Raw genomic sequence first — 23,753 nt, 5'->3', positions numbered from 1 at the left:
GATGTCCCCTGCGTGTACCCTATGTTACATATGTGTTACATATATGTGCATGTCACCCATGCATATTTTCCCTTAAGTGGCCTGAACAAAGAGGCCTCTGCAATCACGTCCTGCTTTAGGATGCCAGAAATCAAGTCTCCCATGTAAGAAATATTAAGCTAACATGAAGGCCCATGTATTTACATTGTGCACTTTTAAATAAATCACGATGAAACCTTTTTTGTGGTTCAGCTGAGCCACTTTCTGAAATAAAGGTTTTTCATGACTCCTGACACACTGAAAGCTGCAATTACGTATCTCTGACCTTGCATGCTACTAGCTCAGCCGAAAGAAACCCAGCAAGGGTTGCCAAGATATTATTATGAATAACAGTTATCTGCCTGCTGTACAGAGTCACATTCCTGCCCAGTGAGGAGGGTAAACAGAACCCGTCTGTAAAGATAGGGCCTAGCTTTCCTGTCTCCGTTTAGATGAAATCACAGTGCTTGCATCCATAAAAAAGCTCACAGCCCCCATGTAATGAACGAAGAAATATATGCTTTTTCTGATTCCTAGTGACGAGCAACCTTTACTTCAGATAATACATCCCCGACTCTAGATATCTCTAAGATATCAGATAGTACCAGATGTGCTGGTCGCCCTGACACTGAAGGCTTCTCTACTAGACTGAAAGTCAGCTCTCCTCCCAGTTACACGTCAATTGCACGTCATGCTCAAATTGCGTGCACAAGTAGGGCAAAGTTCCAGCTGGTCATGCAAACTCCTCCTCTGTGTACCACCCACCTATGACACCTACCTATCACCTACCTATGACTCATAAAGTGTACACCCACATGTACGCCCACATGCTCTTATCTGTTTCTTTCTCTGCTCTGCGTTCCTTCCTACGCCCTATGTACAAGACAAAATGTATATATGTTGTTCATTTGTTATTAAATGTTAGAAGACCCTTCCTGAACCTCAGTGGTGATGGAACAGATTCTCCCTTAACTCGAGTTATTGGAATAAAGCCCTTTTAACTTGGACACCACGGACTCTCTGCCTCTCATTTGATACATGCTAATTGTTAATGCCTAGAAATTATGCCAGGGTAATTATTTTATTTACCACAAACTATTACACTTCTGTTTACAACCACTATCATCTGCCACAAAAACAAGATGGCGGACAACACTTCCTCATTTCAACTGACTGGAATGTTGACAGACGTCCAACAGCCAATCAGAATTCCACGCGCGAACGTTAAGGTCTGCGCACGTGCAAGGACAGTGCAAGGACGGTGCAAGTCCGTGAGCGCACCGTGTCCCGCCTATAGATATATAATTCGAAAAAAGTCGATTTTATCAACAATTATTGAAGGGATTTTCACCAAATATACAAAAGGCACTTCTGCATACCAGGCTCTACCATTCAGTCGTTCGGGCTGTAGCTGTGTCTAAAGGTCCTATGGAAAATTGCATTGGACTCAATTTCACATTCAATTTTCTCAAAAACTACTGGAGGGATTTACACCAAACATACAAAAGGCACTGCTGCATACCAGTCCCTACCATTTTGCCAAATCTGGTGTAATTCCATTCAGCCGTTTGAGCTGTAGCCTTGTCAGAATGTCCCTATGGAAATTAACATAGGGAAAAACAAGTTTTGGGACCCCCCTTTTTTCTCAGCCCCGCTTGACGAATCCCCCTGAAACTTTCAGGGAAGGAGCGGAGCGCAGCGAGGCATATTTAAGGAAAACTACAGGCAGATCCCTCAATCGGCGCCAACGTTATTCCCAATAGAATGTTCGGAATTTCCTATGGTAACTAGGTCCTAACTATATATATATATAAAGCCTCCACTGTTCTCAGTCTAACAAACAGAAGCCAGCCCTCACAAGGCAGTTACAGAATATGTTATTGCCTCAAAGCAACGGGTTTCGGCGTAGCGCCTTCGTCGGTGTTACTGACACAAACACCGCTGCTAGATTTAAAACCAGAGTAAATTATTGACATTGAGGAATGACCTAAATCAAAACCAATTCATGGGTGCCGTCTTAATGTGCACATCGTAGCATTGCACATAGAGCTAAGATCACAATTTGTTACTTGTATTCATGCATCCCATTACACAGTTTGTTTTAAACAGATGTTACGCATTGTTTTATCTGAAAACAAGCTCATCAAAATCACTTATGCATTTACATATTTAGCCGTGTATCTGCTTTAAATTGCATCGTTATTTCAAAAGACAATCCCCGACAAATGCAATTATGCTGTGCATCAGCAGCAAACATTGTGATACATTTAGCCGTGTATCAGCTTTCACAAAACTAGCGCAATATAATGAAAAGGTCCTAATTCAAATCCGATTTCAACTACTGACATTCTGTCATCTTTACATAGTTCACACTTTTATTAAGCCGTGTATCGGCTCACATTACAGTTCAATCTCATAAATGCACTGCCAACTCTTCCTCGCTATTCAAACCTTTTAATATTTGGTTTGCAAATCAATGATATAGCGGGTTTCTAATCTAAGTAATTTCAGGATTCTATCCCCATCACGTACATTTGTTGAAACACAATCCAGGCCAAAGTATTGCAACAGGTCCCTGTCGCTCTTAGGTATAGTGGCAAAATGCCTTGCTACTGGATAGGATTCGTCTTTTTTCGCAATGGCCCGCATATGTTCTAAAATATGGACCTTGACTGGATGAATGGTGCTGCCTATGTATCTTAACCCACAAGTACACAATAAGCAATATACTACGTATGAGATATTGCAACTTATGAATTTCATTATTTTTAATGTCATAACCTAAAACTCTTTTGCTTTTACTACAAGCTTTGCACTTCCCACACAGAAAGAACCCTCTCATCTCTCTGATAGTGCCCAATTTTCTGTGCGCCCTTCCTCTGATGGCTTCAAACTGGCATATCACTTATAGATCTAGCTTTTCTGAATGTCATTAAATTGAACTTTGGTATATCATTACAAATGACCGTGTCCGTTTTAAGGATATGGCAGTTCTTCTTCAAAATTCCTCTCAGAGCATTTGCACCATCTGAGAATGAAGTAATCATTCTGAATTTTCCTTCTTGGTTATCCTTTGTATGATTCTTAGTTTTGTAGTCACCAATTAGTTTTTGTCTGAAAATAGCCCTGACCTTATTAAGAGTACTTTCCAAAAGCAGGGTATCATATTCTCTTTTGGTGAACCGCATAATGCATTCATTAGCTGCTGTTTCAAAATCGCAGTTCCTTGAGCTATTTCTTTTAAGCCTCAAGAGTTCACCCTATGGGATACGTTGTATTAGCTTTGGCGGATGGCTGCTCAAAGCGTGAAGTGTGGAATTAACTGCGATAGGTTTTCTGTACAGAGCTTGTGGATTTTACCATCTGCTATAAATATCATCAGGTCAAGATAGTTTACTGCCACTGAGCTAACTTCCATAGAGAAATGTAAATTCAAGGTGTTATCATTTAAAAATGTTATATATTCCAAAGCAGATGTCGCAGTGCCCTTCCAAACTAATCTCACGTCATCTATATACCTGTGCTAGGCTGTAATTTCTCTCTGACCTTTGCCGCCCTGGAAAGACCGGGGTACCTGCTCCTCCCACCATCCCACTAATACATTTACATAAGTGGGGGATAAGCAGGTGCCCATGGTCATTCCAGAGATCTGTTTATAGTAGAAAGAGAAAAATTGTGTTTGGTAAACAGATTTCTGTAAGCTCTAATAACATTATGGTGTGCCCCCAGGTTGTCCTTGGGGGCCAATAATCTCTCCTGGTATTTCCTGTAAGTCCTACGCAGCAGAATTCTTGAGTGCTGGTCGGAGGCCCAGCCCCCTTTCTGCACCACTTTGCAAACATAACTACCAGTTAAAGAAGCATTCCAAATGTAATAGGTCTCACATGTGTGAGAGTTAGAGCTATTGATGTTGTAAATGTAAAAGTATTTTACTAAAGTTTTTTGGAATGGAGTGAATGTACGTTATGTGTGGTGGAATTATGTGGTATGTTGTGCAGTGAAATTATATCGATAGAAAGGATGTGGTATTGAGTGCATAGGAATTATGTGGAGTGGAATTATGTGTTTTGGAGAGTAATTATGTGGTATGGTAGTTTGTGTTGTGGAGTGGTAACTGCAGGTTCAGTCTTCCTCGTTTCCATAGAAGCTAAACTATAAAGTCAGGGGCATGGCCAGGCTACCGATCAAGATGGGGGTGTACCTCTTGAGGTCTGCCGATCCACCTGACATCTGGCACTTAAGCCTGATAATAGCAAGCCTGCCCATCGGAGGTTGCTCCATGATCGCGTAGATCTCTTCGACCTGCAGCGCTGATTAAGGTGCTGCGGTGTGCCCGGTTTCAAGAGAAACATCGTGATGGAGATGGCAACTGCAGTGATGGCACTGGGAGCAGCTCGATGGCACCACAAATGCTTGGGGTTTGCCGATCACAGGGGAGGCCTGACATTCTGATTCCCCGAGGAGCTGTCCCGCAATTAACATCCCAAAGACCCTTGGAGCCCAGATGCTCCAGAAACGACTGGCGGTTTTGAAGAGCCCGGGGCGCATCCCAAGTAATTGCAGCCAGCGCAGACAGCGCCTGAGCTCCTGCAAGCCCTGACACGGTAGGAGTGAGCAGCCCGCTGGCCTTCCGCACCCCTCCCTCTTACAGCCACAACCTGCATGCTCTAACTTGTAGAAAATAGAAACCTTCTTAGGGGTCCCACTGATACTTGGTCCTTTTAAACCAACAAAGAAGAAATTGGCACAGAAGCTGAAATATAAAAGTAACATCTTTATTAACCTCAAAAGAGGGAGACTAGGTCACACAGAAGCCTTAGCAACTGAATGAGGCAGTCTAAAGAGTACAGAAAACAGAGGCCTTATATATGCTTAGGGTTACATAGTCAGCATAAGACCAAGGGGCAGTCCTGGCACATGTAAGCATGCAAAAAGACTAATATAGGCATGCAAGATCTGCTTGCTCAACAAAGTGGGAGGAGAGTTACTTCTCCATACAGCAGCAAAATAGCCTGACAGTTATACTAGAGGAGCAGGTGCATTCTACTTGCTAGGCCCTTCTAGGCATGTGTGAAGGTGGAAGATGGTAAATATAGTTTGTTTCTAGGCAGATTACAAGAGCAGTCAACACTGAGGGAGGACTGAGCACATGGCGAGCACGTGGCAGCACATGGCAAACAAGATGGCTGCCAGAAATACAAAATGGCTTTCAGCTCATGCTAACAAATCCCTCCAATATTTAACAGTTAGTCCTTTTAGCATGAGCTAAAGACATTCCTATGATCCAGTAGGAACATAGAAAATATTGCACCTTAATTTTCATATATTTATCAATATCCTAATTCATTACTAGGTGGGCATTTTCCATTCTAAACATTTCATTAAGCGGGTACATGTAAGGTATAAGCAGGAATACAACGAGAATGAAGCATTGGGTCATAATTAAGATACAGATAGCAGGAGAAAGTATTGACCCCTATCACAAACAGAATTATCATTTTTCCTAGTCCTAAGCAAAAGCAAATCCTAAAATCATCTAGAAAACATTTTCAGGGCTCCTATGCATTCCAGTGACTATTCATTTTAATTTCAGAATAGCCAACAACACATATCTAATCAAAACATTTTCCAATTGACTTTTACATTTTCCTTTTATGAGGGCTAGAACATCAATTATTTGGGACCAGGAGGACCACACAGTGCCATGGGAATTAGGACGAAGCGCTGCAAAGGGCTTCTCCTCCTTTAAAACGGGACATCTAAAAGGGTACATTATTAGCAAGAAAAAGAAGAAGTCCTTGGGGAAATTGAAGCCACTGTACAACCAACCAGAGGGGAGTCTTCTCCCTGTGTCCATTTGAGCCTCACAGGCAGGCTTTTGTTGTTTCCACGGTGGAGCGGCACAACACGCAACTCAAGAATCACAGCCCAGTTTCAAGGAAAAAGTCTCTTCTTTCAGGATAGGGCAGTCACCCACCAGGGCAAATGCTCTCAGCGATCCTGTCCAGTGTCTCAGGCAGTGCGCCTTTTTTCTTCACTTTAATCTAACAGGCACCAAAGACACAGCACCTGTACCCTAAACTCAAGTCCTTCCCTAACTCCTGTATTGCTCTGCTGGCACACTGCTCATTGGTTGGGGTCACACATTGCATCCAGTGTACCCAGGTATCTCTTGACCAACAAACAAAGGTGCAGACTTGCATTCACTTTGGCTACAAGCTGGACTGGCACTGACGCTAAATCCCCAGGCTGAGTCTGATGTCCGGGCCCCTCTGGCAATGGTTGTAAGGCAGCAAATATCTTTTGGTGGACAGAGCAAAAGGTCTTTAGACAAGGCACAGAAACAGTCTATCAACAGAGAGAATAGTCTCAGAATACTTCCTAGTCTTGGGACGCCCCATATATTAGCAAGACACCCAATAACCACTTCCATCTATCTATGAGAGAGTAAAAAACAACAGCCTGGCCCTATTGGCAAGTATAAAAGGAACTCTTTGGTGAACTGACAGGAGTAATACATCACCCAATCCCAAGCAGCCAAGGAAGTCTGCATTCATTTTTCTAAATTGTGAGGAAAAGAGAAAAACAACACAGACATACTCTAAATCCTTACATTGGTGTATTCCTGTGTACTAATCTGAAAACCCTAAAAAAAAAGAAAATGTTCTACACTTTTGCTCATAAACTTTACATTACTTGTACAGGACTGCAGACACTTCTAAAATTATTCTTCTTAGTAAAAGCACCTACATTGTATGCTTAGGAACATGCTTTCATGTTATAGGAGCAGCAGGAAAATCTAAAACTGCTAATTTAACAGGAGTTTCTTATCTATAAAACAACATTTCCTTCAAAAAAATGTTTTTTGCTAAGGATCACATGGGCATCTTCCCTGCATTCTACTTTTCATGATCCAAATTATGCAGCATCAGCTCTAATAAGGACTGTCAGTTTATTTACATGGACTAGCTAATAAAAAACTAGCAATGCCCTTGCAAAACTATTTAGCATGGAATAACATCTAGTTCCCCTTAAAGATCTAAATAAGGGAACAACAATCTAGACTACTGATCCTGTCATAATTTCATCAATCAGGGTAGGCAGTAACATAACATATATATTTATTCATTTTATTAATGCTAACAATGTTTAAAACAGTATTACTGAATAGCCAATTAAATGTCTCATTGCTATTTCACAGACAGCTTAGACAGGATAAAAATTGAGAAAAAGAGAGAGCAACATGCATATTACCTAGCCTTAATTTGTATAGGAGTTAGCCTCCTTCCCCCATTTTGACAGTCGGAAACCTGAAACAGGTTTCACTTCTGTCAACACTATCAACCCCTATTTGTAGCAACTGAGCATAAACAAAGTTATATGTGGTACATAGCACTTTTGAGAGAACTAAAAAAATACATGAATACCCAAACCCTAATCCCTTTTAGCAAATGTACAAGTGAAACATGAGGGCACATGTCATTGCCTCAGCTTTTGAATCCTCAGACTAAAAGCACTACTGCTGTATATATATATATATGGCAAAGCTTATCTGTTAATCAAAGTTCACATATAGCATTATATTGTTTTCTATCACATGAGTACATAAAGTGCTTTCAAAAAGTTTGAGAGGTCAAAACGTCAAAGCAGACCTTGCTCTGGGAGCCATGCTAGGCTTCTAAATATAGAACTGACTTTTAACTCTTCCCAGCTGTCATATTCTGTGTGCGAATGCAGCCCCATTCCCCTGTTTGTCAGTTTAGAGTTAAGAAAATAACTTCTGCTCATTTTTGATACATATTTTCAATAATAAGCAGTATGCAGTATACCTGTTTAACAATATAGAAGTCAGCTGTTTGTATTATACCTAAATGTAAGCATTTACTGAGGCCTAAGGCAAGTTAAAAGCTGCTCTGAATGCAGATTTTCTTTTTAAATTAGTGAATTTTGCCCAATTTCGACTTTGATATTTGGGGCACTTAAAAATGAATATCCTATCATTTTTTTGCATAATACTCATCCTCAGAATGTTCTCTCGATAGACCAGGAGCGAGAAATTAAAAATATTCATATATACCCTTATAAAAATGAGTTTTTTACGCCTGCGCAGAGTGATATGTCATATGCAAATTACCTCATTATGTGGTACAACACAACTTAAATTTAATTTTAATGCTAGGTGGTGACAGTATGAGAGTTAAGCTGTATAATTATTAAAAAACAAATTTAAAAGCCCTTACTTTTTAATAATTTTTTCATAATGAATTTTTTTTAATAAAACCAATCATTTTGATAATTCCACATAGGAAAAGCAAGCTCATTCCTTGCCTATCATATTTAGACGCATTCATTCATAAGCCTAAGCACAGAAGCCTAACATGAAACATGAAACATTTTGCGCCACTTTTTACTAGGACAATTATTTAACATCAGAACCAAGAATATGGTTATAAAAAAAGGATTTAAGAAAGGAAATCCGTACTTTAAATGTTTTCCTGTTATCCAAAATAATGAACCTGATTTTTTTTAACTTTTTAAAACAGCAGTCTGAAATCCAGGATTTTACCCCGTGTTTAACTGACAAAATCCTGGCTGAGTCAACATTCCTGTCTCTCCGTGGCCTACAATCAAAACAACAGCTGCTGCTAAGCGGCAGTTAAAACACAGCTGTTGTGACAGTCTATATAAAACTGAGGCATTTCTAGTTCTAAAATGTGTGTGTAGTTCAGCAACATCCAATTCACTCAGATGATGTGTTTGCCGGGTAATATCTAATACAATGTATCTAAGGAAAATGGTGTAACATTTTATTGTTTATTTGTTGCAAAACACACAAGTTCGTTTTTTTAGGCCTATTTTATTCCTATTCAATGTGAATTCTAATTTTATCTTTTAAGCATTGGCAGTTTGTACATGTGCATAGTTGCTTACTCTTATCAATCTAATAGTAACATGTAGTTATTTAGCATATCATATGGTTCATTTCTGGATTTTTATTTAATTTGTATTTAATATTAATTAAATGACATTTTGCATAACAGACTGATGACAGCAAGAAAACACAAACAAACACATTGAGCTCATTCCAGACATAAACTGAAGGGGGTAAAACACTCAGGACACACAATACAGCGCGCTTAAGGCTAGCAATCCTCACACAAAGAGCGCAATCGCTATTTACGCACAGAAGCACCACTAATGTTAAACCATGAACCACATAGACATTTAAACACACATTTAACCCACAGATCAACACTTAGGACAGAAACAAAGGACAGTCCACAAACTGTACTTAAACCAAACCATTTGTAAATACTAGTTGTAAGTCATATTTACAAGAAGCGCTTCTCAACAGTATTCCAAAAGACTGCAAAAAAAAACAGCCCAACAGACTGTTTTATGTCCAAGAAGCCAAAATACACTCAATTCACTAGCTTTGGCTGGCATAACACCAAAATATCGCTCTGCATATCTCCATTTATAAACGTGCGCAGAAAAGAATCCTTGTTTGTATTATTGTCATATTTGAATTCCCCGTGGATAAGTCACCAAGGAAAAAATATGTTTTTATACCTAAACCTATTTAGGTATTCCCTCAGAGGAGCCGGCTAATTCACTTCACATCTCACTATGGTACCTCCAAAAAGCAACACATTCTCTGATGTGTGCTTGAAACAGGCATGCCAGAGATAGTACAAAACATGGAGTATTATAATCAAAGTAGCACTTAAGGTACTCTTGTAGTATGTGCCGTTCAAATCAATTCAAAACAGAGAAAAATCTTCTCATTACCTGCCTATATAAATTGTAATTTACATATTACATGAATACATATAAAAATATTGACCAGTCATACTAATCCAAAGTCACAGTAAGCGTTACTAAACTACCTTACCAATCCAAGGCATCAAAAACCACGGCAAGCGCCACAGAACGACTCTTACCAAACAAATGGTTGTCCAAATTCTGACTGCCACGTTCTGAATGACCTAACGGTCTTTTTTAGAATACTCACACCAAAAAGGTTCTCTGTCAGAAGTGACATCATGTGGAGGATCACAACCAGAAAGATCAGAAATATACTGGGCTGCAGAGACTGAGAATCCCCAGAATCTCCGTGCACATAGTACCTCCTTAGTAGAGTCCTGTCCTGTCCTCCACAGTAGATTTCTGTCTTCTGACAAGATCACTCCTTAGATAGCCACTTCTCTGATGCATGCTTGGGATTGCATAGTCCACAAATACTGGCAGAATGGACCATTTTGTAGAAACATTGCTCAAGGACCTGTTTGGTAAGGAAGCGTTCACTCCCATGTTCCTTATTGAGAGAGCGCCCCACTCCCTGGCCGACACTGTGCTACGACTATTATGTGAGATGGGAACATTGTCCTGGCAGGGCTCCATGGTATCAATTTTCCCTGACTTTACCGCAATGGTACAAGAGGCTCGAAGAAGTTTGCGGGAGTGATGGCCACGTTGAGAAACTTGGGACTCAGGTACGGCATGCTTTACCCTGCCCGTTTGAGAGTAGACGTGGATGGTAAGACTCAAGTGTTTGATAAACCTACAGCAGTCCAAGACCTTTTTCATGACTTTAAAAGAGTGGGGAGCTCCCAAGTGGGGCGTCTAGCAGGCTCCTCTCTACCGCAGAGTGGTTCAGAGGCCAGTGTGGAATTGTTTACATTGGACTGAGTTGTGGAAAGCTATGTCGAACTGGTTGGCTATTATATTGCATTTGTCATATGCTAAGAGCACCTAGTTCTACGGTTTCACCATTGTTGCATAGTCTACAAGTCGGGTGGATTGGTGAGGCATTGCCTCTCCCACATGGTCTTTATCACCTTTGATTGGTTCATTATTAGATTCCATATGGGTGACCACTTTTTGTCATTGAGTTGGGAGAATAATGATGCATGTTCCTTATTTGGTAAGGGGTTATGTCCCTGCATTCGGGTTAGCAGGGATGTGTGAGGGGAGGGTGAGGGGTTTTGTACATTGCTATTTCAAACGATTGCCATACCTATTATGTTATTTGTTCATATGGTACTCAGATTTTTGCAATGCACACTTACACACATGGATAGACACTTTCCCTGATGGCTGGTGACCGCTTGGCCATGCACACCGACCAGTCACTCCTTACTTAGAACGTTCGAGCCTTAAACAATACTAGAAAATGTAGACAAGTACTAACTTATTTGCAGCGACACCAGACAGGGGTGGCAATCCTCCATGAAACACACTTGCCCAAAGCTGCGGCGACTTCAACAGCTACAGCTTGGGGCCCCCATAGATACTTTGCTAATAATAGCTCTTACACTAGGGGCGCAGCTGTGCTCATCCATAGGCGACTTCCATTTCAGCACTCAACGACACGAGCTGACAGTGAGGGCCATTACATGATAGTAACAGGACATCTTATGAGGCAGAAAATTGCGTTTGTTTGTCTATATGCCCCTAATCAGGACGATCCGGACTTTTTCAGGGTGCTCCACTCACAACTCCTTCAAGTTGAAGCAGATCACATATGCATGGGTGGGGACTTCAATATCCTCTTAGATCCACTTAGGGATGGCACATCCACATCAACTGATGCCAAACTCTAACCTCGTACTGCCCTGTTGGCGCTATGTGAGGACTTGGGCTTATTAGATGTGTGGAGTCACTGCAGCCCGGGCGAGCGGGCCTACACACACTACTCCGCTCCGCACCATACCTGGACGCATCTAGTGACCTCTTCATTAGCCGCCTGGTTTAGAGCAACCCTACATCTGCCCAGAACTCTCTCAGATCATTCGCCTGTGATCCTGACCCTCCGAATCCCCAGACCCGATGGAAGTGAAAGACAGTGGAGGTTCCCTGTTCAGGCTTTACCTGATAGCGTATTTAAAGACGTGCTTTGAGAAGCAAAAATCAAATATTTCGATATTAATACTGGATCGGTCTCATCATGGGCAACATTTTGGGAGGCCTTCAAAGCTTACGCAAGAGGGGTGTGCATCTCTACACACGCCAGAGTTTTGTGAGATGTCAGAACAACACTCAAACAGATTGAGACACGGGTGAGCGTGCTAGACCAGGAATCACTCTTGCACCCAGACCAGGACACACAAAATAGACGGTTAATATTAGTAACAGAGTTTAGGGAGACCGCAGAACGTGAAACACACTATCTGAATAAATACGTCATAGCTCGCCGCTGTGGCGAGGGCGAGCCCCCAGGCTGCATGCTTGCGAGAAAGCTTCACCCCCGACTGGGCTGGGCGGTCATGTATTACGGCACTACGATCCACGCAGGGGCACCTGCTCACTGGTACCCCGGAGATTCATTACAAATTTCTGAGATATTACGCGCAATTGTACACATAGCGACTAACGCTCGACAATGAAGTAGCCGTAGTGAGGTTAGAAAAAGCAATGCAGAACCTTTTTCTAAGGATGAGATTATTAGTGCCATAGAAGCCATCAACGGCTCCACAGCTCCAGGTCTAGATGGGTTCACTGGCGATTTTTATAAAACATACAAGGAAATATTTGCCCCATACCTATTGAAAGTGTACAATGAAGCTCTAGAAAAGCAGATTCTTCCTTTCACTTTGCGTGAAGCTGAGATTATACTGTTGCCAAAACCAGGCAAGGATTCGTCCTTGTGCGGCTCATAAAGGCCCTTGACTTTGTTGAATCTGGATTACAAAATACTCACCAAAATGATTGCACTACGCCTAGCCTTGTTACTAGACCGGATAATATCGCTGGTACAGTCTGGCTTCGTGCCCCACCGGTCCACAGCATTAAATATTAGAACTCTCTTTGCCACCATCAATAGGATTGACCCATAAACCCCTGCTGCAGCGGTGCTTTTAGACACCGGAAAGGCGTTTAATTCCTTGGAGTGGTCTTTCTTCATAGCTGTTATGATGAGGAAAATGGGCATGCCAAAGGGCTTTATTGAACTTACCGCACTCCTTTACATCTCTCCCTCTGCCCAGCTTAGACTGAACGGAACACTCTCCCCCCAATTTCAATGATCACAGGCCACTAGGCAGTGATACCGGCTGTCGCCATTGCTGTTCAAAATTGCCTTGGACTCGTTGGTCAGGCACCTGCAGGAGAAAAGTTTGCACTGTGGACTTTAGTTTACAACTGGGCCTTTACTAATATCTTTATATGTAGGCGATGTTGTCCTGTGCATAGTCCACAAGAAAATCTAGAACATATAATTCGAGAAATCTTACACTTTGGTGGCTGCTCGGGTTTGGCCATAAACTGGAGTAAGTCCGAGATTTTCCCGCTAACATCAGTACAATTAACATGGTGCGAGGGCACCACTAATTATCTAGGGATTCATTTGCATACAGAGGCTGAGCAAGTGATTCGCCTAATTTATGGACCAGCTTTTTTATGCCCTGGAGCAACAAGTGGAGCATTGGATTAGCTGCCTCATTCATTAGCTGGTAGGGTGGCGCTAATTAAAATGAGAGTGCTAACTAGATTCTTGTATTTATTCCAAAACATACCCATCCCACTCCCCAACACATTCTTTCTCACACTGTGCTCGCATCTCATTAGACTCGCATGGGGCAGGAAACATACCAGGGTAACCTGGGATGTTGTGACCCTTCCATATGAGAGAGATGGCTTGGGAGTCCTGAATTTTCACATCTATTACTTGCCCGCGCAGTGTAGCTTTGTATATTCATGGTACCACCCAGATACACAAATCCACTACTCTATGCTTGAAGCTGATTTGATTAGCACGGCCCCATTAAACACGATCCTACCCAAAGGGTTCCTTAGAGACGCTGTTGACATACAAACTGTCTTCACAACCAGCTGGACCTGGCGTAAGCAAGCTACAGTAACCGGGGTTATACTGATTGGCTATCCCGCTCGCAAATAATCCATGGGTGCTAATCACTGAGGAAAGGATAGTCCAAAGAACACTTGTTAGTTACGCTTTACATACCTTCGGGGGCCTATTCCCAAGTGGGCAGATATTTCATAGCGCAGAGGACGGCAGATTCCTGGATGCTTCATTCATGGATAAATTTGCACTCAATAGACTGTGCTTGACACTTTGTGCACTGTTGCCTGAATTTTCCCTAGAACCGGAATCCTTTCTGCAGCTGACAACATTGATCACTAGCGTACAGGGAGACCAATTAGTTTCCAAAATTGTACAACACATCTATGATGCTATTACCTGCCAGAGACACTAGAATCCGAGCGGTTTGGGAATGGGATCTTGGACACCCTATTGATGACACACAATGGGCCTTCTGCTGCTCACAAATCAAGGAAGTCTCATTGAATAACAAACATAAATTGCTGCATTTCAAGTTCCTGTGGAGAGCTTACATGTATCCAGCGAAACTGCACACTATGGACCATTCCAGACTACACACATACCCTACGTGTGGGGCATTGCATGCTGACTTCGCCCACATGACCTGGAATTGCACCAACATTGCTGAGTGTTGGAGGGGGATATATGTCGCATTGTGTAAGATGACTGACCTAGACCTGCTGCCCTCGCCACAAGAAGCCAACTTGGGTTATGTTCGGAACATCCCCAAATAGGCACGTTGATACAACTCAATAGATTTATTATTAGCGAAAAGGGAAATAGCTGGGGCCGACGGGAAAAAGCATACCCCCACTGTTAAGGCGCGGTTAAGTAGCCTGCTTTACTGCAAAACTAACAGTGATTAGTTTTCCTCTATATTACCAGCAACATCCAGATCTAAGGACATATGGGGGTCCCTAAAAGTCTATCTGCTAGAAATTACTCTGCCCTCTTCATCACAAACTCTATCTGGGATAGTCTCCACTGGGGTAGGTTGAGATTTCATGTGTCATATTAAAATGTGATTGCTCAGCTAATCACCTGTTGGCAGAAATGGCTTTCCATCGTAACAGAGGTCTCGCTGAGCATGGATTTGACGTTCAACTTTGACTGTGGTAAAGTGTCAATTGTTTGCTCTGTTAATTTTTTCTTTATTGCATCAAAGTGTTGCATTGTGAACATGTACCTGACAATTGTTATTGTTGGAAATGGTAAATAGAGTTTTAAAAAATAAAACTATAAACTTTTGGACTTAGTAGGAGGTATGAGCAGGGCCACTAGAATTATGTGACTGTTCAGCTGCACCAATTTTCACATAATTAATCATTTTCTGCATTTGCCAAATATTCCATCATCTGCTGCCTAATCTGCAGAGTTGAACAAAAAAAGCCTTGTTTCTAGCTCAAATGGCTCAAATGTTCCCAAAAATGCAGCGTCACATGTTACAGCGTGTTGGAAGGCCCTTAGGAGGGTGCTGAAAGGTCCATACTTACAAAAACTTTACATCGGGTTTGCTTTACTTCGTTTAAAGCAGACCTGATGTGCAGTGTTGTGTTGGTGGTTATGATCCAATGCAAATCATGATTTGATTTGGAGTGCAAGCCAAAATAGCACAACTCAGAGCAATGCACTGCCTTGTGTTAGTTTTCAACAAGGGAGCATTGGATTTATTGTGCATGGGCATTCCCATGCATTCACCCATTGGGTTTTGATGCAAATCTCCATCTACAAAAAAATTTGCACCAAAATCCTGTGCCTCCCCGACACAAGCATTCCAAGTAGAAATATTTTTTTTTTCGGATTTGTTTTTCTGTTTGCATGTGTGTAACATTCTACAGCATTCGAAATGAAAATGCCTTTAAGAATATTTTTTTTCCTGCAGGAAAGGATTCCTGTCTGAACAAAAATTATGCTCACCACACTATAGACGCCCTTTCACTATGGCGCTAGGGTGTCTGCATTGGCTCATGGCAGCTTAAAGTTCACCAGAGGAAGAAGAGAGCAGTACCAAACCACAGGATGGATTTACAAACATTTTGCACTGGGTTAGCATCACAAATATTATGCTATCCAGCACATAATCATTTCCTCTAATTTACTTTCCAGTGCAAAACTTTGCTGGAACGTACCCTAAAAGTAACGCAAAGCAGCGCTAAGCATTGCTTTGCATTAATTAGCACCAAGGGGGAGTTACATGGGTGATACATGTGTATTCCCATGCTGCCACCCATGCCTTTTAACACAAAACCCTATCTACAAAAATAGTGAACAGGGTTTAGCACCCGTTAAAAGGAGAAATGTTTCTATTTCTCCTTTCTTTTCTGACTTTACCACGTGTGCTGCACTTTTCAGGACACATACACAGTAGAAAAAGCATTAAAGTAAGTCTAAGCATAGTTTTTTGTACTGGAAGGGCACCATTCCAGTGCTAAACTGAGTGCTAAACCTCAGTGCTAAACTCAGGCACGCACCCATGCACTAGAGCGCTAAGCTGTGTGCCTGGCACATGGCAGCTAAAATCTGCGCTGGCCCTGAGGAGAGGGGAGGAGAGAGCCATATCTCTGTAGATATGGTGTTGTCCTGCTCCCTCCCTGTCTCACAAGGCAGCATAGCATGTATGGCTGCTGTGCTGCATTTTGTGACTGTTTTAAAAAGCTGGCCCCACCGCTTAGATGTGGTGCTGTACTGCCCTCTGCCTTTCATTCACGCAGTGCAACAAGTTTACTTGCTGAGCTGTGTGGCACCATTTCTTTGTAAATTTGGCCTTCATTATTTTAGGAGGTTTTACCCCACCTGATAAATAGTGATACCATTGTATATGATATTTGCCAGTTTAGTACTTCTCTCCACTTCGGATTTCCAGCACTCGAAATGAGCAATAAGATAACGAGGTAATACTGTAGTGTTCCCCTTTCCTGGTTGCAGAGTGGACCTGTATACATTTTTCAGGTGAAAATGTGCAGTATGAGGCAATAAATTGGTGCAGAATTCGTGCAGCTATCTGTGGAAGAAGATATGCAGCTCGGGCGAACATTCTTACATCAATTAGAAGAGAGCATTATGTACAAAAGATGTCACAACGACATGCCTGTTCCCAGTAACTATGCAATAAATATGTCCCTGGCAGGCAGAGTTCCTTTCTTAAGATAATTTGTAGATGCAATACATTTTGTGTAGATTGCAAAAGCTGTACACACATACTTAATGTTGATAGTTTATTGTGGTTCATTGTCCATGCTCTGTGTTTCCTATCTGCTTCTACAATTCTAAACGGCTGTTAAATTGTGTCTGAAATCGTGATAATTCCTCCATGGGCATTTAATCCTAAAATAAATCTGCATTTCATTTTTAACTGCTGAATGTAAGCACTTCTCCAACTTTCCTTAATATCGTATTTTTAACCTAGTTGGATCTGATGAGGCTTGTAGCCGACACACAGTCGAAATTATTACAAATATTGATTGCCAGCAACAAATTACACCATTTTACAACCGGTGGGCAGTATAGAAGCCTGTTTCATAAAAAACACCCAAAGTTGTACAGTGAATCAAAAATCAAACCAATTTTTCCAAACGTGGATACCAACATCTTCATCCTTGCACCCAATGTCACTGGCAGTCTGCGAACATTTTAGGAATGTAATTCATAGCACCCACCTACTGTCATAACGTCTTCTTGGCATTGTGCAGCACTTTGATTTATTTTCACTGTCAGAACTCTCAATCTTAAAAGGCTCAATTGTACTAAGTGTCGTCCAGCCCAGGACACATCTCTCCTCTCCTGTGCTGTATTAATTTACCTTTCTCAAATGACTGTTCCTGTTTAGGAGGCATAAACGTTTCATGCCATTACTTATGGATGGATATAAGTTGGCAAAGAGTATCATTTACATTAAGGGAATGCTTTAGATTAGAAAGTATTGAAAGTGTCACAAGTGAGGGGCAGGAAAACAGTGCATCCTCTCTTTCTACTTTTGATCCATCGTGGGCAATTAAACTAGACATAATAAATAAGACGGAAAGACTGGTCTAAAACCCATTGAGGGCCTCATTGTAACAACACATATTTGTGAAATAGTTGTCCAAACATTGATAAAAGGAATTGCAAATTTGTCAAGATGGAAACTGCACTCCAGTGTTTAAACTGAAAAACGTATACATAAAAATAGACAAAACACTTTAAAGACTTAAATTATTAGTAGTCAACATTTGCAAGCGAATTGCCGTTTGGAGAAATAGAGCGGAATAATAACATATTTACTTGTTCTAAATTAAGCTCATTCCGATGTTGGGCGCAATCAGTGGTTACGCCCAATGTCAGATTGTGTGACATTATTGAACTTTTGGTTTTTCCAAGCACAGCTCTTACTACGTGAAGGAAATTGCACAGGTCAAATAGGTCAGAAGTGGAAAATGCTTGAAAATTAGATTTGTTACATTGAATTATGCAGTTTATCCCTCAATCTGACCTTTAAAACTCCGAATATGTTGAAAAGTTCATAGCTATAGTTCGTATCTGTCTTTCTGTGGTTGGCATTACTGCACTAGAATTTTAAGAACACTGGTGGCAGCACAGAGCCCAAGGAACAGGGAAAGATCAAAAACGAAATACAAATCCTTCTCAATCCATTTAGAAAAAGATGACGATTTACAGAATGTAGAAATGCACCCTTTCCTTACCAGAAATCTTGTTACCCTTACTATGGTCCACCACGTCATGGTTCTCACCTTTGAGACCATCCCGCCACAGACAGGGACTACAGACACAAGCCAGTGAGAACCAGAAGTAAAAACAATGAGCACATAATAGGCCTTCTCATCCAACTCCCTTCCTGATTGTAACCAAGCCAGTATAACTGTGTCACAGGAAATGGAAGGTAGGGCAGGAACTTACTATGATGAGGTGGACCATCTTATGGGTAATGAAAATGACTGGTAAGTAAAGGGTGCATGATACCACGCATTGTCCTCATATTAGTCCTTACCTATGATGATGTACCAAAGCTAGTAAAAAGTCTGAAACAATAAAATGCTGTTTAAAAAACTGTATTGAACAATTGCTTCATTGCCGACGACAAAACGGAAGCACCAAAATTAACAGTCATGTGAAAACCATTGCACTTTATAATATGAAAAGAAAAGTGTTAGGGTTGGCCCATGTTACTGCACCATACATCTGTTCTAGAGACACTCCTGCTTTCTCAGTTGGGGAGGTGGCCATGGCGTCAGTTGATCTAGCAAGGATGTTGGATGGAGCCTGCTCCCCATTGAGATGTATGGGCCCGATTCACAGAACTAACTTAAGACAAATTCCTAAACTTACTACTTTTGGTATTCACAGAAGTTAGGATTTTGTCTTAAAACAGACTTAAGACAGACTTAAGACAGGCTTAAGACAGAATTCTAACTTAAGTCTGTCTTAAGTCTCTCTTAAGTCTGTCTTAAGTCTGTCTTAAGTCTGTCTTAAGACAAAATCCTAACTTCTGTGAATAACAAAAGTAGTAAGTTTAGGATTTTGTCTTAAGTTAGTTCTGTGAATCGGGCCCTAAGTGTGGATTATACCTTGTTTGGTCCACCTACTGATCGTAGCTATGGCAGGTTTTTTTGCCTGCATTGGCAGAACCTTAAGAGACAAAAAGGGGCTGAGCTTTTCTGAAATCCTTAGATTTTGCAAAGCATATCAGTATGGCTCTCCTTACATTAAGAGTGGAAGAAACATTATCTGCAGCTTGAAACTAAGCGGAAACCTTTGGCTTTAATGATGGATCAGATTTGAGCACTTTCCTATCTGGAAAGAACTTTAGATAGGGGTAGGAGATACCCAGGGATGTACGTTCTCGTAATCAACTAGCAGACGGTATGGCAATTAAAAATGCAATCTTAGAGGAAATCTGGGAAACATCTCCTTTTTACATAGGCTCAAACGGTTATTTTTGTGAACCTTCTAAGACAAGATACCAAGAAGGAAATAGATTATCTATCTTAGGTTTATTCAGTCTAAATTATTTTAAGAGCTTACTTGGCAAAAAGAAAAATATGTACTAAATACCTTGATGAACCCTTAAATGATCTAGTGGCCGCCCACTGAGGAGCAATGGTTCAAGGAGCTAATCCAATAGAAACCCCTTCCCTAAAAAAATCAAGGATTTTAAAAGGGTCTCCAGAGACCAGATCAAGTTTGAATTTTTCACACCATGTAGAAAAGTTAGCCCAGTTATTTTTATTGGATTTAAGCTGAAAGACGACTCAATGCCACATTCTACTTCCCTTGAGCACCCTAAATGTTGTAGCACAACCCCCTCAATTCCCAGGCCCCCAGTCTTCACTGACAGCCTTACATATGAGTTAAAACTGGATATTGAAGGGGCTTGGGATGAAGTGGCAACTGAAGTTGGGGATCTATTGCCAATTGAACCAAGAGAGGGAACCATGGTTTTCTCGGCCAGTAGGGGGGCTATACAATATCTTCTCCCCCTGAATCCTCTGAAGCTCTCCCTCTGAATCCTCTGAAACAGCCTCTGCAAGAGGAGAATGGGAGGGAAGGCATTTAGCAATTCCCCTGGCCAAAGAACTGTCAAGAATCCCTTTCCAGAGCCTCCCTGCATGTCAGCTGTGAGCAGAAATGTGGAAGAGGGAGTTTATCAGGGTGCAAATACAATTGAGTTGGGGAGACCCAAGTGATCTTTCACATACTGGAAGGCTTCCCAACTGAGATGGGAATCTAATCGGGAGGGTAAACTCCGGCTGAGACTGTTCGCATGAAGGTTGTCCCTCCATAGAATATATATGGCCCTCAATCAATCAATCAATCAATCATAACATTTGTATAGCGCACTACTCACCCTGAAGGGTCTCAAGGCGCTTGGGGGAAGGGGTCTGCTATTGCTCGATCAGCCAGGTCTTGAGTTGTCTCCTGAAGGCGAGATGGTCCTTGGTCAGCCGAAGGTGGATGGGGAGGGAGTTCCATGTCTTGGCCGCCAGGTAGGAGAAGGATCTGCCTCCGGCGTTGGCTCGGATGCGTGGTACGGCGGCGAGGCTTGTAGAATGTAGCTGACGGGTGGGCGTGTAGAAGGTCAGGCGGTCGTTGAGGTACTTGGGGCCCAGGTCGTGGAGAGACTTGTGTGCGTGGGTGAGGAGCCTGAACGTGATCCTCTTGCTGACGGGGAGCCAGTGCAGGTCCCTCAGGTGGCTGGAGATGTGGCTGCGTCGGGGGATGTCCAGGATGAGTCGGGCGGAGGCGTTCTGGATGCGTTGGAGTCTTTTCTGTAGCTTGGCTGTGGTTCCGGCATAGAGGGTGTTTCCGTAGTCCAGTCGGCTGGTGACGAGTGCCTGGATGACCTTCTTCCTGGTTTCGGTCGGGATCCAGCGGAAGATCTTGCGGAGCATGCGTAGGGTGTTGAAGCATGATGAGGAGACGGCGTTGACTTGTCTGGTCATCGAGAGGGAGGAGTCCAGGATGAAGCCCAGGTTGCGTGCGTGGTCTCTTGGCTTGGGAGTGGTGCCCAGGGCGGGTGGCCACCAGGAGTCGTCCCAGGTTGAGGGCGATGGTCCCAGGATGAGGACTTCCGTCTTGTCTGAGTTCAGTTTCAGGCGGCTGTTCTTCATCCATTCGGCGACGTCTTTCATCCCTTCGTGTAGGCTAGTTCTGGCGGGGTCGGGGTCTCTGGTGAGGGAGAGGATCAGCTGTGTGTCGTCGGCGTAGGAGATGATGTTGAGGTTGTGCTGGCGTGCGATGGCTGCAAGAGGTCTGATGTAGACGTTGAAGAGGGTGGGGCTGAGTGATGATCCTTGCGGGACGCCGCAGATGACTTCGGTGGCCTCAGAACGAAACGGGGGGAGGCGGACTCTCTGTGTTCTTCCGGCGAGGAACGAGATGATCCACTCCAGTGCCTTCTCTTGGATTCCGATGTTGCTTAGGCGTTGAACTAGGGTGCGGTGGCAGACAGTGTCGAATGCTGCAGAGAGGTCCAGGAGGATGAGTGCCGCCGTTTCTCCGTTGTCGAGCAGGGCTCGGATGTCATCGGTGGCTGCGATGAGGGCGGTCTCGGTGCTGTGGTTGGCTCTGAAACTGGACTGCGAGGGGTCGAGGGATCCGTTCGTCTCGAGGAAGGTGGCAAGCTGTCTGTTGACGGTCTTCTCGATGACTTTGGCAGGAAAAGGGAGGAGCGAGATGGGGCGGAAGTTCTTGAGGTCGGTGGGGTCCGCTGTTGGTTTCTTCAGTAGGGCGCTGAGCTCGGCATGCTTCCAGCTCTTCGGGAAGGTGGCGGTGTTGAAGGAGGTATTGATGATGTTCTGGAGTTGGGGTGCGATGGTGGAGTCGGCCTTGTTGAAGACGTGGTGGGGGCAGGGGTCAGTTGGAGATCCGGAGTGGATGGTGCTCATCGTGCGGCCTGTGTCTTCGGTGGTCACCGTGATCCAGGTGCGGAGGGTGGTGGTGGGGGGCGTTGGTGCGACGGTAGGGTGCGTGGATGGTGCGTCGAAGGTGTTGTGGATGTCGGCGATCTGGCGGTGGAAGAACGAGGCGAGAGAGTCGCAGAGATCTTGTGAAGGAGTAATGTTGTTGTTGCCAGTGCTGGGGTTGGAGAACTCCTTGATGATGTTGAAGAGTTCTTTGCTGTCGTGGGCGTTGTTGTCCAGTCGTTCCTTCAGGGATTTCTTCTTGGTGGTGCGAATAAGCTGGTGGTGCTTGCGGGTGGCGTGTTTGAGTGCGGTCATGTTGTCTGTGGTCTGGTCGCAGAGCCAGGCTTTCTCGAGGGTGCGGCAGTTCTTCTTGGAGTGATTGAGTTCGTCGGGGAACCAGGAGTCCTTCTTGCTTCTGGGTCTGCTGGGAGGGTTCATCAGTGGCGCGAGGTCGTCGGCGCAGGCGGTCAGCCACTGCGTGAAGTTGCAGGCTGCTTCTTTGGGGTCCGTTGTGCTGGCGGGTGGGTTCTGGCTGAGGGAGGTGTTGAGCTGCTCGGCGGTGATCTTGCTCCAGCTCCTGTGAGGAACCTGTTGCGGGTGGTGGTGGGTCATGGTTCTTCTGAAGCTGAAGTGGATGCAGCTGTGGTCGGTCCAGTGAAGTCCGGTGGAGTGGCTGAAGGTGATGTGCTTGCTGGAGGAGAAGAAGGGATCAAGCGTGTGGCCGGCGTAGTGGGTCAATGAGAAGAAGTTTGTCTCTGCCTGGGGAAAAATATTGTTGGCAAGATCTACCAAAGTTGTAAACTTTGTTTCTCCCTGTCTGTTCACAAAGGTCTTGGTGATTTGATTGTCCTCATAACCAACCACAGGGAAACTTACCAGGGAAGAAGGAAAGCTTGAAGGGCTCTGCCAATTGCTGCCAACTCCCACCAGTTTGAGGAATTCTAGCTCTCTACCAATGACCATTTGCCCTGAGCCTCCTGATCACCCAATTTGGTTACCCAACTCTACTGACCCACATCCGTAGTGGAAATCTGAGGGAGTAGCTTGACCATGGAGACCCCTCTCCGAATATTCTCTGCGCATAACCACTGCTGTAGATCATGGGCTGGGAGACTGAAATCTGAGTTTGATACCTCCCTGAAGCTGGGCATCAATGAGTCAGAATATGAAGTGCAAGAGGTTTCAGATGATAATGGCACAATTGAATTGCAGATGTGCAGAAGGGCATGAATGTGAAAAAAAGGCTTCTGCTTTGACTCTATCTAGCAAGGCTCCTATGCAATTCTTTTGGCTGATTGTGAGCTGTGATTTCTCCTTGTTGAGAAGGAACCCCAAGGATTTTGGAGTTGTACAAAGCAGGTTCGCATGACCCTCTGGTTTAGAAATAGAAGAGGCAACATTTAGCCATATATGGATATAATTGAACACCAAGCACATAAAAATGGACCAGAACCGAAGCAAGTGCCTTATTGGAGCTTTATTAGAAAAGA

This window comes from Lissotriton helveticus, chromosome 2_1 (genome assembly GCF_964261635.1).
Source record: "Lissotriton helveticus chromosome 2_1, aLisHel1.1, whole genome shotgun sequence".
NCBI lineage: Eukaryota > Metazoa > Chordata > Amphibia > Caudata > Salamandridae > Lissotriton > Lissotriton helveticus.
The sequence above is the reverse complement of the archived record's forward strand: the minus strand, read 5'-3'. Positions refer to the sequence as shown.